Source organism: Lissotriton helveticus, chromosome 7 (assembly GCF_964261635.1).
Source record: "Lissotriton helveticus chromosome 7, aLisHel1.1, whole genome shotgun sequence".
Lineage (NCBI taxonomy): Eukaryota > Metazoa > Chordata > Amphibia > Caudata > Salamandridae > Lissotriton > Lissotriton helveticus.
In genome coordinates, this window is record NC_136068.1 from 323,291,202 (window position 1) to 323,304,074 (window position 12,873).

Below are 12,873 nucleotides of genomic sequence, written 5' to 3' on the forward strand. Positions count from 1 at the left end.
GTATATTATATATGGACAAAGTCATCACGCCTATCTCGTGATGTGCGTGTTGTTGGTGCTGAGTGGAAGGCGGTTGAGCGCCACCTGTGCAGGAACACACTAATCTCTCGTTGCCAGTATGAATCCTGCCTGCGGGAAAAGGCAGATGTTGGCTCGCAGCGCCGTGCAGCTGGTGCTCTGTCTCTTCTCTATGTGAGTGGGGTGCACAAGCCTAGGGTATGTGGTGCAGTAGGGTTAGAATCACCAGGCATCCCAAATTTGGCAGAACAGCCCCTGTTACATGAATTCCTTTTTTGAGCGGGTATACTGAATAAAGTGGGGGACAATGTTTCACGTGTGCCAGTGTAGAATTTATTAGCAGACCCTAGCTGAAAGCAATTCAGCTGATAGGGATTATACTTAGTGTAAACGTTGCATTTTATTCTGCTTAGTGCCTCATTGTCAGTGTTTATAATGTTGATAAGCGTAGTTAATTAAGTCTTTTAAATAGTCTTTTAGGTCCATGAGAAATTGCAGCCATCTGTGCTTGTGAAATGCCCTGGTTTATTTTATTGTCAAATTCTCATCACACTTGATGCTCAGTGTGGCTGCTGCTCTGACAGATTGTGAACTGGAATTCTGAAAGGGACACGTGTTGTGGCCCAGAGTCCGCCCCCCAAGTATCCTTGGATATGAGACGACAGAGAGGAGGGGGTATGAATAACTAGCACATATGTTAGGTCTGGGGTCAAAACAACTCTAATGATCTGACAGCCGACCAATCCTAAAGAAAGTGTGAAAATGGCTGGTTTATGGTGAGTCGAGTTATCAATGTTGATGGAGAACTGTCCAGGATCCTGGCAGATTCTCCTGCCAGAGCGCTCTCGTGAACAGAAGGCTCTCATGAACAGATGGGTGCCGGCCACCTACTTGAACCCATCTCCTTGAACCGCGTGGGTCTGGGGGTGGAACTACCTAGCCCTGTCCCATGGTCCGATCATCAGCTCATAGAGTTCCATAGCCCTCTACCTAAACAACGCTCTAGGAAAAACGCTGATCCCACTTGCACACGTAGGAATTGGTCCAAGTTCAATCATGAAAGCTTCTCTAGAGCACTTCAGAAAACTCCACCTCTATTAAATAGCAACGTCAACCGAGACAACACCTCAATAGACAAGTGGATAACAGAAGAACTTGATGAAGCAGCCCCCTGGACCACAAAAGCCCACAAGAGAGAGTCTAAATCAGCGCCCTGGTTTAACGAAGAGCTCAGAAGTGCCAAACAGGAATGTAAACGCCTTGAACGACAATGGAGAATAACTTTCTCCAAAGAATCCAAAGAAGCCTACAAAACAGCACAGAACAAATACTACTCTCTCCTCAAAAAGAGGCGTTCCATATACTATAAAGAGAGAATTGACATGGCTGAAAATTCCTCTAAGGAACTGTACGCTACACTGAAAGAGCTCACGTCTCTGGAGAGAATGCTCACAACACCTAACAGCTCTGAAGAGCAGTGCAATGTAATTGCAGACTTCTTCCTTCAAAAAGTATCGACTATATACAACTCCTTCCCTGAGGAATCCCACAACTGCCTTACTGAACCTAAAGAGGAAGCTACTCGGCTCAGCTTGCCACCCTTGAGTGAGTTTTTCACCCCCTCTGCACTGGTGCTCAAGGAAATGGCTTTACAAATTATATCTGGCTCCCCTGTGGTTCCAGCGGCACCGAACAGAGTCAAAGAGGGCATTGAACTGATAATACCTAAAATACTTCAATTAATAGACACATCATTCAAATATGGAGAGATCCTGCTGGCATGGAAACATGCGATTGTTATACCCCTTGAAAAAAAGCCCTCAGCCAACCCCGAGTTACTAGATAACCTGAGCCCCATCTCCTTGCTCCCCTACATATCAAAACTCGCTGAAAAGGTTGTGAACAAGCAATTAGTGGAACATATCAACACACATAACCTTCTACATCTGACGCAGTCACGTTTCAGAGCATCCTTCTCTACCGAATCTGTTCTCTTTTTGCTACAGAGACCTTGCGGAGACAGGCGGATGCTGGTTAGACAGTGGCCCTGATCCTGTTGGACCTAAGTGCTGCCTTCGACACGGTATCTTAATAGCTTCTCATTCAATGCCTACGAGTGTGCGGTCAGGATGGGGTAGCTCTGCAATGGATGCGGTCCTTCGAAAGATTGTAGTTTCCGAATAGCACAACACCCCCATCATTCTAAAACCCTACCCCTCCAGCAAGCGGTCCTACAGGGATCCATTCTGAGCCCCACCCTTTTCAATATATATATTAGTCCATTGGCGAAGATCATGGACAATTACAAATTCTCCATGGTGTTGTATGCTGACGACACACAGCTTGTGGTGACAGTGGCACAAGACTCCAGAGAGTCAGCACTACAATTCTCTTCCTGTCTCAATGATCTGGCCTCTTGGATGCCGAATAACTGCCTTATGTTGAATGGTAGTAAGGCAGAGGTCATGATTGTCGGGAAATCTCCCTTCATCTGGGATACAACCTGGTGGCCCCAAACATTGGGCCCTATCCCTGAGCCGAAAACTGAGATAAAAAACCTAGGAGTGTGGCTCGATCCTAAACTCTCATTTGAGTCTCAGACCAGAAAGGTGGCAGGGAGATGCTTTAGCACTCTGAAGATGCTAAAAAAACATAGACACCTCCCTGTTATCAGCAAGGAAAGCCTTAGTCCACACTCTGGTGACATCGCAACTTGATTAGGGGAATGTTCTTTACCCGGGTGCACCCAAAAACTGCATTACACGCCTTCAACATATTCAAAAGGCAGCGGCGTGCCTCGTGCTTAATTTACTGAGTCGTGCTTCAATGACAAAAGCTCTCGACTCCCTCAATTGGCTGCCTATCGAGAAAAGAATACTTTTCAAAGCCATGTGTTTTTGTCACAATACAGGGGAAGGGCCCCAGCTACCTACGTGATTTTCTCTCCCCGCACAATCCTAACCGCCAGCTAAGATCGACAGGAGCACACCTACTTAAGATGCCCAGGATAAGGAAAGCTAGAATGGGCGTTCGATCCTTTGGCTACCTAGTGGGCAAGAATTGGAACACGCCTTCTTTCTGGCTACGCGCAGAGAAATCTGGACCAGTCGTTCGCAAAGGACTCAAAACCTGGCTGTACAAACAGTAACTTGTGCCAGCAGTCTCCATCACTCTTGCTGACATGCTTCCAGCGTGGGGATACACCTTTTGGGGTAGCCAGGTGCTCTACAAAAGAACAATTATTATTATCATTATAATAACGCGTCAGTGACAAGCAGCACAGGCCACCATGTGTTAAATTAGTTTGTTATGAATTTATACTCACTGTAGCTATATAGTATGTGATGAGAGTCACCACAGCCTCTCACAGACCCATTTAGATTCTTATGAACACACTCACAGACCCACTGAGACACGTACACCCATCCACAGACCCACTCCGACACTCATGCACCCACTTACAGAACCACTCATGCTCTCTCACACATTGACTCACAGACCCACTCAGAGACTCACACACCCACTCACACACCCACTCCGAGACTAATCCACCTACTCACAGACCCTCTTAGAGACTCACGCACCCACTCACAGATAGGCATAGGCAAAGTTCATGGAGTTTCACTCCGCGGAATTCCACAGAGTTATCAAAAACACTGTGAAATTCTGCAAACAAGCGGAGTACTATCTGTGTGAACGCTGTGAGAGTGGGTTGTTCTAAAGAGGTGTTGACTTTTTCTTGACGAGAAACCGAGATCTGCCATTGATTCTAGAGAGTAGAGGAGTGGAGCACTGTTCCACTAATGATCCTAGCCACCATTGTGAGGCTGTGCTTCTGCAGTGCCCTTGTCTTGTGGCGCCCTCAACTCACCTATATTGTTACTGATGCTGGGATCATCCACAGTGCTCCTGCGACCTTCCTGAACCACCTACCTTTACCAGCTAGTGTGTATTTCTATCGTGCACTTCAGAGGATCTGGGCAGCGCCACCACCGCATTCCTCCCGGGCACCACATAGTTTATTAAAGAAAAACTGGAATGTCAGCAATGTAGCTGCAATCATTCACTGTTTGCAGGCAAAAGGATCCTGCAGGAGAAACCCCTTTTTTCAGACCAGCACGGCCAGCATTTATGAAGAAAATTATTAATACAGCTCAGCAGACAAATGAGAAATATGGCGCTAGAGTGAACTCCCGCTCTTCTGTTGTAGAAATCAGCTCTGCTCAATGTCAGTCCCCAAATGCAAATGCCAGCATTTTCAAATACTCAGCCTCAGTAACCCATGTGCAAAGACAGGGAAAAATAGAAAAACCTTGACTGGATAACCCCTGAGATCAGGAGGAGCCAGGGCAGTATCAAGGGTAGCAGAGAGATAGTTAGAGGTAGCTGTTGCTACTCTCGGATACTAATCACTGGAGCCCATGTTCCTGGGCTCCCTTCTATCATGTCCCTCTTGCTATATTCGCAAGAACAGCCCATCAGTGACCCAAAAACCATTTTAACGTATCCCAGTACGTGCCAGCCTGCTCTGAGCCCTGGCCTGCTTGTAATGAGCAGTGCGCCTTTATGTTCCTCCCGTTATAGCAGGATATTGAAGGACAGAAAGTATGCAGTGGATGACTAAAACATTCAATCTCAGAGGCTTATGTTGATTCTGTTATCAGGCATCACAGTAGTCCTGAGCATGAAACTCTCACTTGACACTAATGCATACTGTACAGATCCCTTGTGCCCGACTGAATACTTATGCTTCCTTCTTTTTATTTTCTACATTATACTTTCTCACCTCTTCAAATGCATTTAACAATTGTGATTGTCGGAAAGAAACATGCAAGTTGCCTTATCTTGTAATATCGACGTTATTCTCAACAATTCACAATCATCAAAGCAGCCAATCGTTCACGTCACTCTGGTGATGCTGGTTTTGTGTTTGAAAGACAATCACAATCACAGCAGTACTGAAATGCACTGCACAGAAAAATTGCACTGTGTCTTCTTCACCTCAACGCACTATTAAGTCTGGCAAAAGCCACCTATGGTCAAGTAAATAGGACTTCGTGTCCCACACTGAATTCCTGACTACTCTGAAAACCTCTTTGGGAATTTTTAGCATACACCACACCACTCTTAATTTTTCACATAACCAAACTCATTCAACCAATAGGAGCTCTCAATATTAGCCAATAGATCAAAATGTAAAAAATATTTTCATTTATTTATACCTTCCAAGTTCATAGTATAATTAAAATCACAGCAAAATACAGGTTATAGATTCATTTAAAAAAAAAAAAAAAGTGTGTGACATATCAATGTCCAAATACAATTAAAAACTTAATGAGACACAATCTCAAAAACATTAATGTTTCCAAAAGAACAATATATCTTTAAAAGTGACCAAGAAGCGACGCGTTTCGGTGGTCTCACAGCTCCAACCACCTTCTTCAGGCTTTAAAATATGACAATAATGACATCACAGCACTTTCAATATCTCAGTTGGTGCTTGTGATATTGTTAACACACGGGGCTTTAAAACTCCCGGTCTCCAACCTTTCTCATCAATATTCTTACAGGTTGTGGTTTTCCGAACACAGTTCGTGTGTGTGTGGTGTATGTGTATGTGTGGTGTATGCTAAAAATTCCCAAAGGGATTTCCTTTTTTTAGACATTGTGTCAAGTGGCGTCCTGTCCCTTTGGCTGAGTGGGACCCCTCTCTTGTATGTTTTGGTACTCTGGAAACATTCCACGGTTTAAGTTTTACCTGTAAGTTAAACATCTACTTGCATGAGAGCAACTATTGATAAAGAAAAAGCCGCCGGACCTACATCATGTAAGTTGGTTCTTTAAATAAATTGCGTGTCCTCATGTAACGTAACTGGTGCTATGTAAAGCGCTCTGATACCTGATTCAGTTCGGGTCTAGTTCGCGCTATATAAAACTCGGCAAAAAAAAAAACAAAAAAAACTAAAATGCCAAATACAGTATTTACAGTTTGATAGAGGGTAGGATGGGAAGGGGGGGGGGGGGGTGTGAACGCCTCATACATTACGTAGCATTTAAATTTCTGAGGCCTTCTGTCAGCATTAGAAGCAGTTCCTTCTTTATGTAAATACAGTAAACAGTTACACCTTGCATTCCTATGCTCTGCTGCTGACTCTAGCATCCTGATCGATATGAACAGTGTTAGGGGCTAACACAGAGGCCTCCTTCCCTCTTCCCGGCCTCCTTCTGCCTCCCCATTGCTCTACCTCAGCACACATTTGGAAATAACTACCACCCCATTGCCTCCTTTGCTGGTTTCTCGAGACGAGCAGTGGCCAAGATGAACAACACTGTGACGGTCCGAACCAGGAAGTTTATGATCAACAGGCTTCTGCAACTGAAGCAGATGGTCATTGATGTTCTTCACCCTGGAAAGGCCACTGTCCCAAAGACTGAAATCTAGGATAAGCTAGCCAAAATGTACAAAACCACCCCAGATGCAATCTTTGTATTTGGCTTCAGAACTGACTTTGGTGGTGCAAGACAAGAGGCTTTGGTATGATTTACAGCTTTCTCGACTATGCAAAGAAGAATGAGCACAAGCACAGGCTTGCCCGGCATGGGTTGTATGAAAAGAAAAAGACATCCAGGAAACAGCGCAAAGGACGTAAAAATAGAACGAAGAAGGTCTGGGGCACAGCAAAGGCAAATGTTGGTGCTGGTAAAAAGTGAGGTGAAGAATGTTAACGGAAGAATTGAACCTCCTGGTCATCATGTCTGTTAAGACAGCGTTCGACGTTCTCTAATAACATTTATAAAAATTGAAAAAAAAACTACCACGCCATTCTCACTCACCACACGAAGGGCAAAGACGGTAGAGGAAGTGCCTTCCAGTCAGGCATTTACAGGAGTGAACCATGTGTACAGACTAACCCATACCAACGGTGCTTAATAGGGCCTAGGCCCAGGTGGGAAACAGCCGTGAAGTGAAACAGGGGAGTCCTGGCACAAGATATAACAACATGAGGTACAAAGGCCACGGATAAGCCCTATCAGCAGACGGGTCACTACACCTGCTGGGGGTGGAGTCCAGCCTACTGCCTGTGAGGAAGAGTTTACTATAGGATGAGCGATCAACGCGTGCAGGTAAACTCCGCTACGCTGGTTGTGGCAGAGTTTTTGGCATTCAGCACTCCGGTTGGAGTGCAGGGTGTGAAAAACTCTGTGAACTCTGTTGGGGGAGTGGGGTTTACCACCTATCCCTACACACAGACTCATGTCAGACACTCTTACACTCACTGACAGACTGACATATATACTCATGGAGGCACTTGCAAACCCACTAAGACACTCTCATACCCACTCAGATACTCACTCATGCACCCGCTTGAATAAACACTCAGACAATCATGTACCCACTCACAGATCCACTCAAACACTCACCCACCCACTCACAGATCCATACAGCCACTCACACACCCATTCACAGACCAATACAGCCACTCACACCCACAAAACCACTCCCACACCCAGTCACAGACCCTTAAAGAAACTCACACACCCACTCACTTACCTATACAGCCACTCACACACACACACTTTCAAAGGTTACAGGTTACAGTTAGGAAATACACATTTAAAAAACCTTTAAAATTCAATAAAAACCAATGGTTACAGGGATGTTATAGTTAGGAATTAAACTTAAAAAAACATAGAAATTCTTTAAAAAAAACAAGGGTTACAGGGACGTTATAGTTAAGCTCAGAGTTTACTCATACAAAATCAGTGAAATTCAGCAGTTATAGATAAATGTAATTTACGCCCCTGAAATGCCCTGCCTTGGACCTCACTTATTACATCACTCATGACATGGTCAGTGACATCACTAATGGTATCACTGATGACATCTGAAATGACATCACTGACGACCACTGATGACATCATCCACAAGACCCTCATGCTTCCACTCAGAGAACCACACAACCACTCAAACTCCCATTCACACACCTATACAACCGTTCACACACCCCTCACTCATTCATAAAGGTACTCACACAACCACTCGCTCACTCATAGAGCCACTGATATACACAGTTATACAGCTACTCAAACATCCACTCATACACCCATGGAGTCACTCACACATGCAGACACTCATCCATAGAGGCCCTCACACACTCATTCACTCATGCATACAGCCACTGACCTAGCCATTGACTCATCCATACCAGCACTCAGATACTCACTCACCTATACAGACACACATACACCCAGTCTCACACACATAAACCACTTACACACCCACTTACAAACCCATACAATTACTCACACATCTACTCTCACACCAACTCCACCACTCACACACCCACTCATTCACCCACACAACCACTCACAAACTAAACCAATGTTTACAGGGACATTATAGTTTGGACATAGAATTTAAAAACCTTATGAATACCGTGAAAAAAAAACAAAGGTTATAAAGATGATATAGTTAGCTGCACATTTCACTCATACTGAACTAGTGAATTGCAGAAGTTATAGTTACCTTAGCTAACTAGAACTTATGCTCCTGCAATTCTCGGCTTATGACCTCACATAAAACATTACTGATGACATGGTCAGTGACATGACTGATGATATCACAGATGACATCTCAATTGATATCACTGATGACAACATCCACAGAACCACTCAGACACCCATTCACACCCCCATAGAATATCTCATACATCCACTCCCACTGCCACACAACCCCTCCTGTACCCATTCACAGGCCCAAACCAGTACTCACACAACCAATCACTCATTCATAGAGCCACTCATCCTTCTACTCACTCATACAGCTACTCTTACACCTACTAACTCACCCATACAGCCACTCAAGCAACCACTCACGCACCAATACAGTCACTCACACATTCAGTCATACAGGCACATAAACACACACACATATACCCTTACAGCCACTCACACACCCCTACAGAGACTCACACACCCACTCACTTACCCATACAGCCACTCACTCACCTATACAACCACTCACACACCCAGAATGAAATTGTTCATAGTTTGTAAAAACCTAAAAGCGAAATTCAACCAGTCATCAATCTTGGTAGAAGCTACGAATGGGGAGCTTAGAATAGTAGGGAATGAAGTATCCAGGCTAGAGGATCTGATGTACCTCAGAAAGAAAGAATATGATGACTAGCTGGGAGAATGAAATATGGTACTCCTACCTAGATACACTACTCAACCCAGGACTTAGAGCCGAAGTGCTCAGATGGAGATTAGGCATCAATCATGATGTTTCACATGTAAATAGAAAAGCAGTAATGGTACAATCTGATGGCAAATGTCGCTGTGGATTTGGTACAAAGTGTGACAATTTACATATCATATTGGACTGTCCAAATTTCTCGCCCTAGCTGAAAATATTTTTACGACCCATCTTTCTAAAATACGGTGTAAATGAGCGCCTGTTCGCGATTACACTTCTTACTGACATGCCAAACCTTGATATAGCAAATGCTATGGCAAAATATATGAAGGTGATAAAAAGTTCCTTGCTGGAATCAGAAACAGTTGGATAAAAAATTAGCCTGGAAGTAAATTTGGGCATTGTTCTAAATAAACTTTTTAGGTTGTAGCATTAGTTTTAAGATATATTTTTGGACAGATTTTTTATCATTGAGAATATCATGGGTGCTTTTTATATATGGGAAATTTGTAAGCTATTGGTGGGAGGCAGGAATTGCCCCTTCAAGGTATCATTGAAATTTGTATTGTATGGTTTAAAATATTTACTGTAATATATTTTTATGTTGTTTAAAGACCCACGGTCTAAATAAACATATTTCTAAACTGAAAACACTCACACACCCACAGAACCACTTATATACCTATTCACATATCCATGCATCCACTCACTCACCCTTATAGCCACTCACACACACTCATTCTACAATATAACCACTCACACCCACTCACTTACCTATACACACACTGAAACAGCTACTCACTCACCCACACAGCCACTCCCTCACCCATACAGTGACTCTCACAGCCACTCAGTAGCCCATACAGCCATTTACACACTGTTAGAACTGGGGGTCTCTAGTTGGAAGAGGTAGGTACCACTGTCCAAATAGGGACCCTTGCTTCTAGTCAGGGTAAGGAGGAAACACTCTTTAGATAACCTCTGCTCACCCCCTTGGTAGCTTGGCACAAGCAGTCAGTCTTATCCAAAAGCAATGTGTAAAGTATTTGTACCAACACTCACAGTAACACAGTGAAAACACCACAAACTGACTCCACAACAGTTTAGAGAAATAAAGGTATATAATCTAAACTACACAAGACCAAAACAACAACAATCCAACATACACAGTTAAAGAATAAGGTTGCTAAAGAGTTCTTAAAGTTGTGATAGAATAATCCACAGTTGCGTGAAAAGTTCACAGTTGCGTCACGTTTAGCCAACAGTACCTTTAAATGCAACAAAGTTCCAAAAAAGAAGCTGGTGCGGTGGAAAACAAGTGATGCGTCACTCATGAGACCCTGGGGAGGCGATGCGACAACCCCGCTGGATGTAGCGGGCGTGTTGCGGTGACTCCGGTCTGTATGGGGAGGGAGGCGATACCTTGTATTGATTCTGGTGCTGAGGTTCCGTAGTGAAAAACCTCGCAAAGGCACGATGCGATGATCGTTGGGGCTGCGACGATCTCCGGGGCGACAATGCGCGGACCAGCGGTGATCTTCCTTTCGCAGCTCCTCGATGCGATGGCTCTGCGATGACACTCGCAGCGACGTGATGCGGTCCGCAAGCAAGCGGTGCGACGATCTCACCCAGTGACGACAGGCTCTGTGATGACACTCACAGCGATGGTAATCTTCCCGCACCGGACTGGTGCGTCCCGCAAACGAAGGATGCGACGACTCTAGCAGTGGCAGCAGGCGCTACGACGATCTCGGCCTTCGTAGCGGCGGGAATTTCCTCGCACTGACGGGGATGCGCTCCGCAAGCGAGCGATGCGTCAAAACTTGCAGAAAGTCTTTAAAAGCTTGGTTTCCAGCTTCCCAACACAGGTACAACTTCCAGAGGCACCACAACTGGCCCAATCACTCTAGGAAGGACAGAACTCTCTCAGCAGAGTTCAGGGAAGCTGGGGGTGAAGTCCTTTTGTTCCTGGGACTTTTTACCAGGGAGCCAGCTCTTCTCAGGCCCTTGGAGATTCCTTCAAGCAAGGGGACACAGCACCAAAAGCAAAGTCCTTCTCCTCTCCTTGGCAGCAAAGCAACAGCAGGTCAGTCCAGCAGAGCAACAGCAGGACAGTCTTCCTTCTTCAGTTTCAGCTTTCTCCTTGGCAGAGGTTCCTTCTTGATTCCAGGATGATCTAATGTTCTGTAGTCAGGGGTCCTGTACTTATACCCCTAAAAGTCTTTGATCCCTTTGTGCAGGAGGGCTCTGAGCCCGGTCAGAACCAGTTCTGGGTGTTCCTTGAGCACTTTGTTTTCCTGGCCTCTCCTTTCCTTTCAGGGAGAGGGGCAGGGTCGTCAGCCGCCCAGCAGGGGGTGGAGCCATCATTGTGGAAGGCAGGCACAGCCCTATTCAGGCCCAGATGCTATCCCCTCCCACCACTCAAGATGCAGATGCAGTCATTCAGCCTAGGGCTGACTAAGCCAGCCTCCTGGGGGCTCCCAGCCTCTGTCACTCTCAAACCAGACAGCCAATTCACAAACAGGCCAAGACACACAGAAAGGTCAGACAAGAGAACAGCAACATTCTAAAAGTGCTGTTCTCAAACACAGGATTTAAAAACAACCTTTCCTAAAAGATGTGTTAATAAATTCTGAGTTCAGGGATATCAGACTTTAATGTCCGATCTTGCTCCTATGGGAAGATATGTTGGTAGCCACTGTAGCCAGTATTCCCCATGATGGCATATGGGGCAAGATAGCATCACAATAGTGAAAAACGAAAATGGCTGTGATTCACTATCAGAGCATGTCACCTGCACTAGTACATGCTCTACCTTTCACATACACTGCACCCTGCCCAAGGGGGTACCTTGAGCCTTCTATAGGAGTGACCAATGTGTAAAGAAAGGGAAGGGTCAGGCCTGGTCAGGGGGGACACGGACCAGGCGGACATGGCAGTTCACAGACTGCACACAGGCACTGCGGTGGCAGGCCTGAGACACCACTTTAGGGCTACTCATGTGGGTGGCACAATCAGTGCTGCAGGCCCACTAGTAGTTTTTGTATCACCATCCCTTCCACACCCAGTGCACTTCACTAGGGACTTCTTGGTGGTACAAATATGCCAATCATGGATAACCAATTACAATGTAATTTACACAGAGAGCATATGCACTTTAGCACTAATCAGCAGTGGTAAAGTGCCCAGAGTCCTATTGCCAACAACCACAGGTCAGGAAAAATAAGGGAGGAAGAAGCAAAAAGTTTGGGGATAACCCTGCAAAAAGGGCCATTTCCAACACAACCGCCTTCCATCCTAAAGCCAGGGTAGACCAAACGATACCTCAATGGGATTCCCTGCTTAAGGCGATAGAACATGGAAACTGGCCCAAACAGCAGGGCGCTATTCCTGTTCTACTCCGTCCTGAACTCAGTTGGATCACTCTATCCATACTCTCAGGGTCCACCATGTCAATCCATGTGGAACCCTTCTCCTCACCTGTGGACACCACCTGTGCAGCACCTAACCTTAATTTACTCACAGGTGTGTCCCAACTGACAGACAGCCAGCCACATTGACCACCGACAGTGATCAGGGATGAGACCCAGGCCTCATGCCTCTCAGGGCTCTCAAATCCCTGTGGCATCAGAGGGTGAGGGGCAGTAGCCCCAGGT

At 45.4% G+C, this 12,873-nt stretch overlaps 1 pseudogene; it reads left to right on the forward strand.

Moving 5' to 3' along the window:
• The first annotated feature begins 6,337 nt into the window (after positions 1-6,337).
• LOC144766756 (small ribosomal subunit protein eS24 pseudogene) lies at positions 6,338-6,729 on the forward strand (annotated as a pseudogene).
• The last annotated feature ends 6,144 nt before the right edge of the window (positions 6,730-12,873 follow it).